Source organism: Canis lupus, chromosome 7 (assembly GCF_003254725.2).
Source record: "Canis lupus dingo isolate Sandy chromosome 7, ASM325472v2, whole genome shotgun sequence".
Taxonomy (NCBI): Eukaryota; Metazoa; Chordata; class Mammalia; order Carnivora; family Canidae; genus Canis; species Canis lupus.
Genome location: NC_064249.1, coordinates 25,407,381 through 25,422,900, shown reverse-complemented (window position 1 = coordinate 25,422,900; position 15,520 = coordinate 25,407,381).

Here is a 15,520-nt window from a genome sequence, read left to right as displayed (position 1 = left end):
GTTTGGACTAATAACCTTTAAGAGCGGTCAGTGCTTCACAGTTGTGGTTCTCTACAAGGGCGACTTTGCCTCACCCTCCCCAGGGGAACTGGAAAAGTCTAGATCTTTTCTATTGCTACAACTGGGGTCTGGGTACTACTGGCATCTAGTGAGTAGAGGCCAGGATGCTGCTCATCATCTCATGTTGAGCACAGCAGAGATCCCACAACAAAGAATTATCCAGTCCAAAATTTCAATAGTGCCAGGGTTGAGAAACATTCTCTTATAGGCTGTAACCAAGTTCAGAAACCGATGACATTATAAAGAATGCTATTTTTAAAGAGAAAAATTATTCCACTACTTACGAAATCATTTTAACAGAATAGGAATCTAACCATGCCTCTTGAATCGACTACTGATTTATAGGAAACAGAATGGAGGACCTTTTAAAAAAGCACCAGCAATCAGCGAAATCTAAAGGATGAATGTCTCAGTTTTTCTACACATTGCAAGAGTGATAAAAGACAGAGGTACACGGATGGGGGAAATCTGTGAAATAAAAGAGATGTAAGAGATTTACTGAGTAGGCACCTGGCTGACTCTGTCAGTGGAGCATGCAACTCTTGATCTCAGGGTTGTGAGTTCTAGCTCCGTGTTGGGTGTAGAGATTACTTAAAAAATAAAATCTTTTGAAAGAGAGAGAGAGAGATTTACTGGGTACAATAGGTAGAGATGATTTGGATCCTAATTCAAACAGATAGACTGTAAAATATGTACATGTACACTTATGAGACAATTAGAAACTTAAAATTGACTAGATGGTACACCATATTAAATAATTATTGCTGGGATACCTGGGTAGCTCAATGGTTGAGCAAGTGCCTATGGCTCAGGTCGTGATCCCAGGGTCCTGGGATTGAGTCCCACATCGAGCTCCCTGCATGGAACCTGCTTCTCTCTCTGTCTATGTCTCTGCCTCTGTGTGTGTCTCATGAATAAATAAATAAAATCTTTTTTTAAAAAAGGAATTATGCTAATGTAGGTGAATTACTTGTCTTGTGATTACTTTTTCCAAAGGAGTCTTGATCTATTAGAACTACCTATTAAAATGTTTACAGATGAGATAATATATCCAATTTGCTTCAAAATAATACAGGTGAGGAGCTGTGTGTGACACCAGATCAGGCCATGAGTTGATAATTCTTGAAGCAGGGTGGAGGGCACATGGGGGGTTATTACGCTATTCTCTCTACTTTTCTGCATATTTAAATTTTTCCATTCTAAAATGTTTTTTTCCATTCTAAAACATTTTTAAAGAAAATCATGAAAATGTCTATCTCTATGAAAAATTCCTATTTTTCAGCAACAGAGAGAATGGTCTTTTCCTCTTTCCTGCATTTCCTCATCTCTCCAGATGATCTGCTCACATTCGTCATGCTGAGAATCCCAACCAATCCCAACCAAAGCAGAAAAGGAATAAATATCCAGAATTCTCTTACCATTTGTCAGGTGCTAAATAAATAGAAAACATTCTGATTTAAAGCGTGGGGAGTTCACTTGCAAAGAGAGAGACGCTAACTCTCTGAGGCTCTTGGAAACAAGAGCTGAAAGAGGAACTGATCCTCAAAAGACTGGCACCAGTCCTGGGCACAGGCTAAGGCATAACCTTCAGTGCCAATTGGGAAAAAGACCACGCAGCTGAGTGACCGGTGAATCCCCAGCACTGGCAGGTGCCTGGCACATGGTGGGTACCCTATAAACATGTCCTGAGGGAAGGAAGGAGGAAGTTGATCCAGTGGGTTTAGTTCTTAAGTAAGCTTGAATTAAATGTCTTACGGAGCTTTAGCAGTATTTTCAACCCCCCTCCAACCACCACAACTGTAATGTGACATCAGCACAGCAGACTCTGTCTGAACAAGAACTTTCAGGGAGGTGCTGGGCTGAAGCTGACAGCTGCTGCTGTATTAAGTAAATCTTACACTTAAATAGCTACTATTCAAGAAGTCCACTTAAGTGCTGCCAGCTCTGTTCTTACCTTTATCACAGTCCTTAAAGTAGAGAGTGTGGAGGGCCCAGCGCACTGAGGCGGAGTCAACCCCCAGCTGGCTTCACCCCTCCTCCTGTCTGGAGTTAACAACACCGTGGCGTCAGATACTTTACAAGCCCTCCAAGGGCGGAGGTCTTATGCTGTGTTCTTATCACAAAAGTAATAATTACAGACAGACCGAGGACGCCTGAGTGGCTCAGCGGTTGAGTGTCTGTTTTCAGTTCAGGGCATGTTCCTGGAGTTCTGGGATCGAGTCCCGCATCGGGCTCCCTGCTTCTCCCTCTGCTTATGTCTTTGCCTCTCTGTTTCTGTGTCTCTCATGAATAAATAAATAAAATCTTTAAAAATAAATAAATACAGACAGACCAAAAGGAGAGAGAGAGGGAGGGAAGGAAAGAGGAAACTTTTGGAGAAGATGGATATGTTTATGGCATATATCACAGTGATGGTTTCACAAGTGTGTACTTATCCCAAACTCATTAAGTTGTATACAATTTTGTGCAGTCATTTAAAAGATTTATTTATTTATTTGAGAGAGAGAGAAAAAGAGAGAGAGAATGCTAGTAAGCGAGAGGAGGGGCAGAGGGAAAGACTTAAGTAGACTGTGAACTGAGCCGAGAGCCCCAGGCAGGGCTCATCCAGGGACTCTGGTATCATGACCTGAGTGGAAATCAAGACTTGGACACACTGGACTGAGCCACCCAGGCGCCCCAAAATGGTAGTAGTATACTCCAATGAAGAGACTGTGCAGGTGTTCACTACAGGCACAAATTTCATACTGTACATGTACAAATAATTGTATTATATGATGTATGCAATCCCAACATTTATGTAATTTGTGTCACTTAGGTCAGATGTAACTCAGAGGCTATGCACCTAATCCCAGAAAAATCTCAAGACTAGACCCTCTTCCCCTAGTTCCCAAAGATCCCATAAATCCCTACCCTTCTCTGGCTCTTGGAGTTCTGCGGGGGTTAGGATCACTGGTAGTCAAGACCAAAGTCTTTTGTAAAATGAAGAACCCATGCATAACTTGAATAACCAGCATCCAAAGAGATAGTTTCATTTTTGAATTTTCATCTTTCATCTTTAGATTTCTTAAAATGTGGTTCAGCCAAAAAACTACTAGATCTTTTTTTTTTTCAGTTTTCCCCATTGCCATCCTCTAAAGGGCTAAAGAAGATGCTTTTATATTGTTAATATCTATTATCTATAAACAAAGTGAATAACTGATTGTTTCCAATTTTCTTGCAGAATGCTGGCATTTTTCGTATTATTCAACATTAATTTTTTTAAAGAAAATATATTGGTTTCCTTAAATAATAACCTTAAAATTGGGTTTGAAATTCATAAACAGGATCACCTGGATCGCTCAGAGTAGCATGTGATTCCTGATCTCAGGGTGGGTGAGTTTGAGTCCCATGTTGGGTGTAGACATTACTTAAATTAAAAAAAAAACTTTAGAAAAAGAAAAATTCAGAAACACTGTGACGCCTTTTTGGTTAAGGTTTTTAAAGGTTTTTAAAAGGCTCCATCTTAAGTAAAATGCTGGGCAGTAGAGGGCGCTCTCAGCTTGCTGGGGCAAGAATTGTTGGAAGTGCAACAGAGGAGGGGCCTGGCCCGGAATCCTGGGCTTCCGGCTCTGCCCAATCCTCCTGCCTGCAGAAACACTGCCTTGTGCCTTTCTGGACCCTCAGCTACAATGTGCCTATTCATCTGCCTTTGGTGAGCCAACCTCTGCTGAGGGTTCTTCCCGGGGCAAGGTTGGCTGCTAAAAAGATCCTCTTTTGCCAATGCTCCTGCTTTTTGAATGAAGTATTTTACAGTTGACAGATTGTGTTCCCATGCCCTATCTTGCATGCTGTCCTCCACCTACAGTATTCCCTGGTCTCAGGATGCGTGGGATAAAAAGAGTATTCAGTGGGTTCCTGGCTGGGTCAGTGGGAGGGGTGAGCAAATCCTGATCTCAGGGTCATGAGTTAGGACCTCATGTTAGGTTTAGAGATTACTTATTTTAGTAATACATAAATACATAAATAAATAGATAAATAAATAAACCTTTTTTTAAAAAAGTATTCAGGACCATAACCTAATTTGGGTGAAGTTTGGACTTAAGTGTAAGTCCCAACCAAGCACTTACCGCAGGTCACCCTGAGAATGTTACCTAACCTGTGAGCACCTTTGACCTTCACAGTAGAATGAGCTATGTGGTAAATAAGGAAGGTGCTGAATAAAAAACATCCACCATAGGATGAGTGTTCAAAGTATGGCTTCTTTGTACTCCCCTTGTATATATTTCTGCAAGGTGCATTGCAGAAAAGCAGGGAAACTTTCTGTGGCAGGGAATCTGGAAAGAAAAGATAAAGGGAAAGAAATCTGATCCAAGTCATTGGAGATACAAGAAAGGGAACTGGAAGGAGCCCAGCTTCCCCCACAGTGATGGCTCTATGGAGGCCTTCCTGGAGGAAGGGGAGTGTTAAAGTGAATCATCAGGGTATGTGTTTATTTCCTCGGCAGAGTTGTTCTCCTCCAGCTTTGCTTGTGACCAAAGATATCTCATGAACATAGGGCTATTGTTAAAGCTCAGTACAGAGCCCTCTAGTCATAATATGTATTTTATGCAAGCAGTGAAGAGAAATAAACAGGGTGTGGCAATGCCCTGAGAGGGTCTACAGAAAGTTGGTGGAAGAAAGCCTTAAGGATTGATAAATGATACCTAACTACTAATGGCTGACAGAGTAAAGGAAAAAGAAGCCCTTGGTACATAATAGCATGAAGCAAGACATATCACTTTTAGGAATATGCTATAAAGAAGTGATCAGGGAGATGCCTGGGTGGCTCAGTGGTTGAGCATCTGCCTTTGACTCAGGGTGTGATCCAGGATCCTAGAATTAAGTCCATATCAGGTTCCCCATAGGGAGCCTGCTTCTCCCTCTGCCTATGTCTCTGCCTCTCTTCCTGTATCCCTCATGAATAAATTAATAGAATCTTAAAAAAAAAAAAAAAAGTGGTCAGGGTCAGAGGTTCTTCCCCAGTGAAGGACCCAGTCCCAAGCTAGAGGCCAGCTCTCTCAGACACGCCACTGGCCCAAGGCAGCTATATCTTTATTAGAAAATGCAGTCAAAACCAAAGTGTTATAAACTGAATTGTATCCCCTGCAAAATTCATATATTGAAACCCTAACCCGCAACATGACTGTATTTGGAGATAGGAAGTCATAAGGGTAGGGCCCTAATCCAATAGGTGTCTGACAAAAAGAAGAGACACCAAAGAGTTCTCTCTGCACACAGAGGAAAGCCCGTGTGAAGACACAGCATGAAGGGGACTCGGCAAGCCAGGATGACAGGCTCACCAGGAACCAACTCTGCTGACACCTTGATCTTAGACTTCCAGCCTCCGGAACTCTGAGACAATAAATTTCTGTTGTTTTAGCCATGAGTTTATGTTGTTCTGTTTTGGCAACCCTAGAAAAGTAATATGTAAAAACTTTTAATGATTTTACCTTCCCTTATATTTTCTTGCCTTGTGTCTAATTAAGATATTACCTGAGCATGGTAACTAACATTATGATCATAGTTGCTTTTTTGGTCCCTGTTAAACCTCATATCATTTACATTGTGGCATTTTCTCTTCTTTTTATACAGAAGATCACTTAGGGGACTGGCAGAAAAATTGGTGAGTAAACCAACAATTGATATGCTGCAACATTACGGATATTTTGATGTAGCCCATTTGACCACTGAACTTTAACTTTTTTTTTTTTTAATTACCAAGTGCTAAACCAGTGGAAGATGCTAGTGAGGCTCAGCGTGGGAGTGAGAATGAAAGACAGTCCAGTATAGCAGAGACTGGGCAAGGGGTCATGATGTGCTGGAGGGGGGTGGCAAGGGTGTTCCCACTATTTGGTTGTTTTCTAAATAAGCTATAATTTAATGTCTGGGAAGTTTTGGGATCATGAAATGGGGTGGATATTAAAATGTGCAGATATTCAATGTCATAGGGTCTAAATATGGAATGCCGGCTAAGACCTTCCTCTGCAGAGGCTGGCACTCATAATGTCATCTTGGCAATCGATACAGTTTCTGAAGGGAATGGTGAATAGAAGCATGGATCACACACGTTTTTATTTTGGGAGAACTAATCTGGCAGACAAAAAAAGGCAGTCCAGGGAAATTTTTAGTGTCTGGTAACAAGTGTGCTGTTGCCTGGAAGAGCAAGCCAATGTTCCCATGGGAGATGGTGAAACACTAAATAAATAGAACCCTAGTCAAATGACCTAGGGTTCACTCCTGGTAGAAAACTGGACTAATGGGTATGAATCATACTGAGTTTCCACCTATAGATGGATCACCAAAATAGACAGGAGGTGGACAACAAATGAGAAGTTGTGAGGATTGCTGAGACTCTAAGCTTCATGGGTACTCAGAATTATCTCTGGCACTCTGATGCCACATGATAGGAAGCAAGGCTGAATCTTTTGGGTAATGGCATCAAAGTCCCTTATTTTGATGGATCCAGAAAGTGATGGAAAATAGGCCTGTGCCTACCAGAGATACCATTTATAGATATAACCCAGGGAGCTGGAAATGATCAAGGCAGAGCAAATAAGAAAGTTCTGGGGTACTATGCTCAAAATAAGCCAATCAGAGAAGGACAATTAATATATGATTGCACTCATATGTGGAATTTAAGAAACAAAACAGAGGATCATAGGGGAAGGGAGGGAAAAATAAAATAAGATAAAATCATAGAAGGAGACGAACCAGAGACTCAACAATAGGAAACAAACTGAGAGTTGCTAAAGAGAAGAGGGGTGAAGCGATGGGGTAACTGGGTGATGGGCATTAAGGAGGGCACTCAATGGAATGAGCACCGGGTGTTACATGCAACTGATAAATCACTAAACTCTACCTCTGAAACTAAAACAAAAAAAAATCTAGAACTCATTAAATAACTGAGATATCTATTAATATATGCTATGGACTGAACAGTGTACAATCTCCCAAAATTCATAGGTTGAAGCCCCAAGCCCTCAGTGTGGCTGTATTTAGAGTATTTACTCTAAATACAATAACTAAGGTTAAATGAGATCATAAGGGTGGAGCCTTGTTCCAACAGAATTAGTGTCCTTATTAGAAGAAACACCAGAGAGCTCGCTCACTCTCTCTCGCCACCACATGAGGACACAGTAAGAAGGTAGCCCCCTGCAAACCAGGAGGAGAGCTCTCACCAGGAAGTAAACCCACTGGCACTTCATCTGAGACTTCCCAGCCTCCAAAACTGTGATAAACTTCTGTTGTCTAAGACACCCAAATTATGGTATTGTGTTATGGCAACCCAAGCAGACTAGTACAGTGTACAAGAAATCTAATAATTTCTCTTGGCTGGCTATATTCAACAAAAGTTAATCCACCTCTGAAGAAAAATTCAAAAGGTTGTTAGTTGCTGGTGAAAGGCAAACTACAGTCAATTATTTGTTGCATCCTACCTTAAATACATGAGATAAAAGTTTTACCATGAAGGATATTATTTATTGTCTTTTTCCTCATTGTGAAAGCTTTTACTGTTTGGAAAGAAAATCTTGTACACCTCCCTAGCTATTTCTCAGGAAACATTCTCAGAAGCAGAATTACTAAATGGAAGATTATGTTACATTTTAAGGTTCTTTGATAAGCATTTCCAAAGTACTCACCCAAATGTTTTAACCAATTTACACTCCACAAAGGAGTGGATGAGAATGTCTCTTCCAAATACTTATGCCACCCCTGAATTTTGTTTTAAATTTTGTATGTAGTATCTCCCAGAAGTAGACCTTAGACAAAATTTCAAGCACAGAACATTTGAGTTAGTGGAATATAAGGAGAGAAATGGGTAAGCAGTTCTCAGAAGAGGCTGCGGATAAAGACTGTGTTACTAAGCCAGCTACCACAGTGGACAACTGGAGTTTAATCTTGTAGACAAACCCTGGGAACTAGTGTGCAATCTCTCAGAACTATCCCACCTGGACATGGTAATTATTACCTCCAGGAGTAGTTTAGTGGGGCTGCTTGAAGGAAGGGGATAGAGGGCCTTCAGTAGTCAAAAAAAAATTTTTTTTCCTCAGGTACAGAGATGGAGATAGTGGCAGAAGCCCTGGTACACCTGGGTGGCTCAGTCTGTTGAGCATCTGCCTTTGGCTCAGGTCATGATCTGGGGTCCTGGGATTGAGCCCCACGTTAGGCTCTCTGCTCAGCAGGGAGTCTGCTTCTACCTTTCCCTCTCCCTTTGCCCCTTTTGCTGCTCATTCTCCCTCACATTCTCTCTCTCTCTCTCTCTCTCAAATAAATAAACAACTTTAAAAGAAAAAAAAAAAGAAGTCCATGGGGTGTAGTCAAGGGTTCAGGGATACATCCTGGAACTAATGGCAAAGCAGATGCCAATCTGCTATTCTTTGTCGGCCCAGTAGGCCAAGAATGATTAGTTTCTCTTGGTGTCATAAAGAATTAACCTTTCCCAAAGACAGTTCTGTCCTTTGTGTTTGGATACAGACAGGTGATCTCTAGGTCCCTGGAAAGCCCTGCCTGGTAAGAATGCCTTGTTTGCCTAGAGGCTTTGGCCACCAGACAGTCTAATGATGTGATTTATGATGGGGGTTTTGAGCCATGCTGTACCAGTTCCAATTCCCGGAGGGAGGGACAGGAGACTAAAACCATTAGTCTGACCTCCTGAAGGGGATGGAGACTGAGCCAGCCAGACGGACAATGTGATCTTGCTCCAGTAAAAACTCTGGATGCCAAAGGCTCAGGTGAGCTTCCCTGGTTGGCAATACTCTGTGTGTGTCACACATCACAGCCAGGAGGCAATGTCACCCATGACTCACTCCGAAGGGAGAGGACAACCAGAAGCCCCACATTTGGACCCTCAAAGACTCTGCCCCACATATCTCTTCCTTCTGCTGATTTTAATCTGTCTCCTTTCACTGTAATAAAACTGTGGTAGGGGCAGCCCCAGTAGCGGAGCGGTTTGATGCCTCCTGCAGCCTGGGGTGTGATCCTGGAGACCTGGGATCGAGTCCCATGTCGGGCTTCCTGTATGGAGCCTGCTTCTCCCTCTGCCTGTGTCTCTGCCCCCCACTCCCCTCTTTCTCTATGAATAAATAAAATCTTAAAAAAAAAAAAAAAACTGTGGTAGCACTTTTCTGAGTTCTGTGGTAATCGTAAGGAATCATCGGACCTGAGGGTGGTCACAAGCAAGCTCCCTAGGCTTTTTCTTTTTTTAAGGATTGTAACATTGTGTTGGTTTTTGGTTTTTGGTTTTGATTTTTTCGTCATCACTAGTTTGCCTAATAATTTAGCTTGTAGTAGCTTTAAATTTGTGTGAAATCAGTTCTATCAATCTTTCCCTTGATAGTTTTTATTTATTTAAAAAGGCCTTCCTTACTACAAATCATATAGGCATTCATCTTTATTTTTTAGTTTTTTACATCATCATTTCCCCTCATTTACCTAACTCTGTTTGGGAATTTTTTATATGCTGCTAGGTAAAAATCTATGGCTACTTTTTTCCAAATAGTTTCTCAATTGTCCTATCTTTGAATAAACATATTTTTCTATGTTTTTATTCACATACTAAATTCCCATACACTAGGGTTTGTATGTGATCACTCTATTCTGTTCTATCTACATGGCCGTCTTTTCTTGCATCACCTCTGTCTTTAGTTTCTGTGGCTTTGGAATACAGATTAAGATGGCATTGCATGCATCTTTCCTACATATTGTTCCTATGTAAAATCTTCTTGGCTTGCTCTCCTATTTATTCTTCCATAATAAAATTGTCCACACCCCAATAAAATGCAGTACTCAGAACTGCATTTTAAAACAATTTTAAAGAACAATTTAAATCATTGTCAATTCCCAACAGCCTTCCAAAATAACATCCTACTGCAGTTTTTCATTGGAATCGCATTAAACTTAAAAACTAATTTTAGTAAATTGATATGCTATTTACAAAACAGAATCTATCCATGCAGAAAGATGCTATATGCCACAGTAAAAACAAATACTTTTTAAAGAATTTAATAGATGTTCTTAATCCAAGTCAAGCAAGTTTCTTGTTAATCTCAAGGATCTAAGAATTTTTACAGCTATATTACCTCCAGAAAATTTTCATTTCTACCAGCAACACATAAGACTGAAAATGCCCCCTTGCCAATCTGAGCAGTTGAAAAAGAACCTCACTGTGGATTGAATGGGTATTTCTTCGACTTTTCATGAGTTTGAATGATTCCACAAATATTTATTGGTCAGTTGCATTTCCTTCTTGTGAACTGTTATCTTTTACCTATTTTCTATATTAAGTTTCATGGAGCCTGGCTAGCTCAGTTGGTGTGGCATGTGGCTCTTGATCTCAGGGTCATGAGTTCAAGCCCCACACTGGGCGTAGAGTTTACTTACCAAAAAAAAGGAAGAAGAAGAAGAAGAAGACGAAGACAATGACTTTGACTTAACAAGTAGAAGTATTTTTCCCAATATGTCCTTTGCTTCTTGGTTTTATTGCATTTTCTGATACACAGATTTAAAAAATTTTTCATCTACACAAATCTATTCTTTTTTTTTTTTTAAGATTTTATTTACTTATTCATGAGAGACACAGAGAGAGAGAGAGAGGCAGAGACATGGCCGAGGGAGAAGCAGGCTCCCTGCCAGGAGCCTGATGGGGGACTTGATCCCAGATCCAGGGATCACTCCCTGAGCCAAAGGCAGCTGCTCAACTGCTGAGCCACCCAGGTGTCCCTACACAAATCTATTCTTTATGGTCTCTTCATCTGTATTTAAGAAGTCCTTCAATTCAAAGATCATAGAGTATTTGTGTTAATTTTCTTGTAGTCGTTAATATGTTTTTCTATTTCTTTTATAACTCCTGTTTAAATTTTAATTCCCTAATCCACATTGGATTTATATAAGCTTATGGTATTCATGAAGTGAAGACTGGATTTTGTTTTGACTTTTAAGCGTTGGTTGGTTTGAGTCTGTGTCTTAAACCATGGGCTTCCTTTTTTTTTTTTTTTTTTTTTTTTTTTTGGGAAGCTAGTGTTTGTCCTAGCTATTTGGTTTACTTAGTAATTTTTAAGTACAGAATTTCTTGGCACACACCCTTCAGTGGAGTAATAAAATGTTCTTATTATGAAAAATGTAGCAATTACAGCTGAAGCCTTCTTACTAGTGTATGTATCAAGGTACATTTTAGGTTAAGGAAGGTTGAATACCAGTCAGCTGCCACCTGCTGCCCTGCTGGAGCTTTTGTGAGTCCTCTGAAAGTTAAACAGATTATTTTACCAACAGCATCTGTAAAAATGTGTTACTACAATTCACTGGGAAGGGTCAATCTCCCAAGGGCACAAGGAATTAATTTACAGTCACAAGTTTGGCATTCTTACACGAAAGCTACTCTACCAAAGGGAAACATGAACCTCTGAGAAGTCAAACGTTTTTCAGACATGATCCAAGGTTTTCAGCAACAAACTATCCACACAGCCAAGGTAGGGAGCTCCCCCAAAATCAAATATGATACTGTCTAAAGAACATCTCATTGAACGTCAGAAAACCTGGAGTGAGGTCCTTTTATTGTTGCCAATGGTTTGACTTTGGGTAAATCATTTAAGAGTTTCAGCTTCCTCTCTTCTAAAACGGGGGACTTCCCCGGATTGCTTTGACACCCACATAAGAAAATCTATGTGAATGTGCGGTGGACACCATAGGGCACTGGTCAAACAGGAGTAGTTACTAACCAGCCTGTGATTTAACTTTATATAATTCCATGTCTCTTGCTGAGGAGGAGAAGGTGGCACCTGCTGACCTGAGCCTGTTGAGCCAGACCCGTGGCAGCACTATGTGGACACCCACTACCTTCCCTAAAGTCACGCCCCACTTCTGAACCACACAAACTTCCTGCCTGCAGCATTTCCCAGGAAGACGGGTACATTAGCTCAAGCCTAAAGCTTTCAACGACTTAAAGCATCTAGAGGGGGAAAGGAGGAATAACATTTTAACATTTATTGAGCACCTACCATGTGCTGAAAGATACGCTAGCAAGACAGAGATGGGTTAAGACAGTCCTGTCTTTTCTAGTCTTGTCTTTCAGCTGTACCAGGTTCACGAGGTCCATAAGACCCAACATGCATCTCCAGCCAGAGGGTGTTCACAAGCATGACCTGCACTTTCACCCTTGGGCAGTGTTAAGACTGGGGAAGGGGGAGGATGTTAGACCCAAGCTGCGTGAAGTCAATGGGATATTTGTAAATGATTAAAAAGTTCAGCTGGCTCAAATATTTGTTGTGCAATCTGTGCAACGTCAGCACTCTTCATATGAAACAATCACTTCCAGCTATTTCCAGTCCCCTTGGATGGAGAGGCTCTACAAGGATCTTCTTTCCCTCCTTTCCATCAGGAGGTTTTCTCCTTCTAGCTTGGAAGGCCATTTTTCAACTGGTTTTTATTTCCTTTTTTTTTTTTTTAAGATTTTATTTATTTATTCATGAGAGACACAGAGAGAAAAGAGAGGCAGAAACACAGGCAGAGGGAGAAGCAGGCTCCACAGGGAGCCCGATGTGGGACTCAATTCCGGGTCTCCAGGATCACGCCCTGGGCTGAAGGCAGCACTAAACCGCTGAGCCACCTGGGCTGCCCTGGTTTTTATTTCTTACTGAAAAAGAAATCAGACATGTAGTCTTAAAAATTCAAACAGTGCAAAAGATTATATAACAAAATGTAAATTTTCTTTCCCACCTTGGGGTAGCCATTGTCTGACTGTCCTTCCAGAAATTATCCCTATTTAGATAGGGGCAGCAGTTGAGTTTTTCATGTCAGAGAGAGGCCTTTTTGCACACTGAGAGGAGCAGTAAGTTTCCTGTCTTTCAACAGAACAGACAGTTTATCAAAGTTGTAGATTTTAGAAAGATCTTTAAGTTAAAACTAATTTTGAAAGTTTAAATCCTTCAAAAGACTAGAGGCAAATTAAAATTGTTATTTTATTTATAAACTGAATCATGTTGGTATAAAAATGAGTTATTTTTACTGGTACTTACTTTTTTCTTCCAGTTTCACTGCAATAGAATTGACACACAGCACTGTATAAGTTTAAGGTGTACAGCATAATAACTTGTCATACATGTATTGCAAAATGATTACCACAATAAGTTTAGTTAACATACATTACCTCATATAGTTACAAAAAATGAAAACAAAACACTTTTCTTGTGATGAGGAGGACTTTTGTTACTTACCCTTTTAGCAACGCCCACATATCTGTACAGCAACACCCCAGTACCTACATATCTTAAAACTAGAGGTTTGTGCTTTTAACCTCCCTCCTCCAATTCTCCCTCCCCCACCTCTGGCAACCACAAATTTTATCTGTCTTTCCAAGACTTGGGTTTTTTTTTATATTCCACTTACAAGTGAAACTATACAGGATTTGTTTTTCTCTGTCTGACTTTTTTCACTTAGCATAATACCCTCTGGTCCATCCACGTTGATCACACAGCAGGATTTCCTTCTTCTTTTATAGAAAGGGAACAGGACCACCCAAGCCGTGCTGCTGTTGCTGCTGCTGCTGCTGCCGCCTTCTTCTGGCTCCAGAAAGTTAACTCTGCACATATCTTCCCAAGGCCACATTTAATGGCATCAGTTTGGTAGACTGAACCAGGCCATGATGTATTTACACCAAGGACATTTGCAAAGGCTGCAGATCAGGGCATCCCTACCCTCCCACCCTCCTTTCCACTACTGCCTAGAGATCTTCTACCTCATGGAATTGGAGGCAGGAGGGGTAGCAGCTTGATGTAGGGTGGTGACAGTGGAGGTGAAAGTCAGTGGTTGAATTTGGAAAGATATTTGCAGATGGAATCAGCAGGATTTGTTTGCTGACAAACTGGACATGGCATAGGGTGGTCAAAGAGGAGAAAGATAAGAGTATTTCCCAGATTTTGATGGGTATGTGTGAGCATCAGAGGCAATATTTCTAGTTTGACTTTAAGACAGAGAAACATCCTGACTCCGACAAGTTGATTTTAAAACTCCACACTCCGATTTTCAGCACACATGACTTGGTCCCAGTCTACCCTCCGGATTCATCCTGGGCTATGCTCTTCCTCTCTGCCCTAGACTCCAGCCTCACCCAACTTGCAGTTCTGCATTTAGAAAACTCATTTAGCCTCCAGGCCTTCTTGCATCCTGTTCCTTCAGCCCAGAAGGTTCTTATATTATCTGTACAGCCAGCTTGTTTTCTCCCTCAGGTCTCTGACAACAGAAGATCCTCCCAACTGCTTAACCTATGTCTCCCTCTACCTTATCACAATTGCTAACTATAAATCTATATTTCTTCTTCCTTGTGCTGTCTCCCTCACTGGACTATAAGCTTTTTTTTTTTTAAGATTTTATTTCTTTATTTAAGACACACACACAGAGATCAAGTGGGGAGAGGGGCAGAGGGAGAAGCAGACTCCCTGCTGAGCAGGGAGCCTGATGATGATGATGATGATGATGATGATGATGATGATGATGTTGATGATGTTGATGCGGGACTCCATTCCAGGACCCTGGGATCATGACCTGAGCTGAAGACAGATGCTTAACCGACTGAGCCACCCAGGCACCCCTGTAAGCGTTTTTTAAATTCATCTTTGGCTCCTCGGCCTCTAATACAATTTGTTGAATAAATAGGCAAAAAAGAGAAGTCGCCTGCCCGCAGCCCACAGACAACAGAAACCAACGTTGTACCATCTCGAAAGCATAGACCTATAAATGCCCACAATAAAAACCCATATTCAGGAAAATAGTTAATATTTTGTAAGTAGCTTGTCCTCAGAGCAGGGTGTGACAGGCAAGGGCAGGTTCAGACTTGAAGCCAGCCACACCACCTGGGCTGTGTCACTTTCCCAACATCCAGCTAAAACACCAGGAAGTTCTCACAGTGGAGATGACTGCTCAATAAAAGCCTAAAGGATGGGTGTATTATATTTCTATAGCAGTTTCAGCTCACAAAAGGAGATTCACATTTTTTATGAATTCTTATATTAACCCAGTGAGGTAAGCAGAGCAGAGATCACTCCTCTCTGTGGAGAATGAGGAAGCTGAAAGTCTTGCCCAAGTCCATGGGGCTAACAAGTATAACAAGTATAAAACCATATCAAAACCAGGCCATGTAATTCCAAGTTCAGAGCTCTTTGCACATTTAGCAAATTTTTTTGTGTACCTACTATTTGGCAAATAAACAGGAGTACAAGGGAAACATGAAACACACTCCCTGACCTAACAGAATTAAGAACTTGTCCCTGTAAAACAGTTTGAGACCACTGCCACCATCAATACAGGCTGCCAGCAGGAACTCAGAGAGAGGAGAGGGTGTAGGCTGACAGGCAGGAGAAGCTTCCAGAAGGTGACTTTGGTTCTGCAGACAAATCCAAAGAGACCCTGTCAGTGCAAAGGAGTGGACTTGAGTTCACTGTGTGCCCTCCAA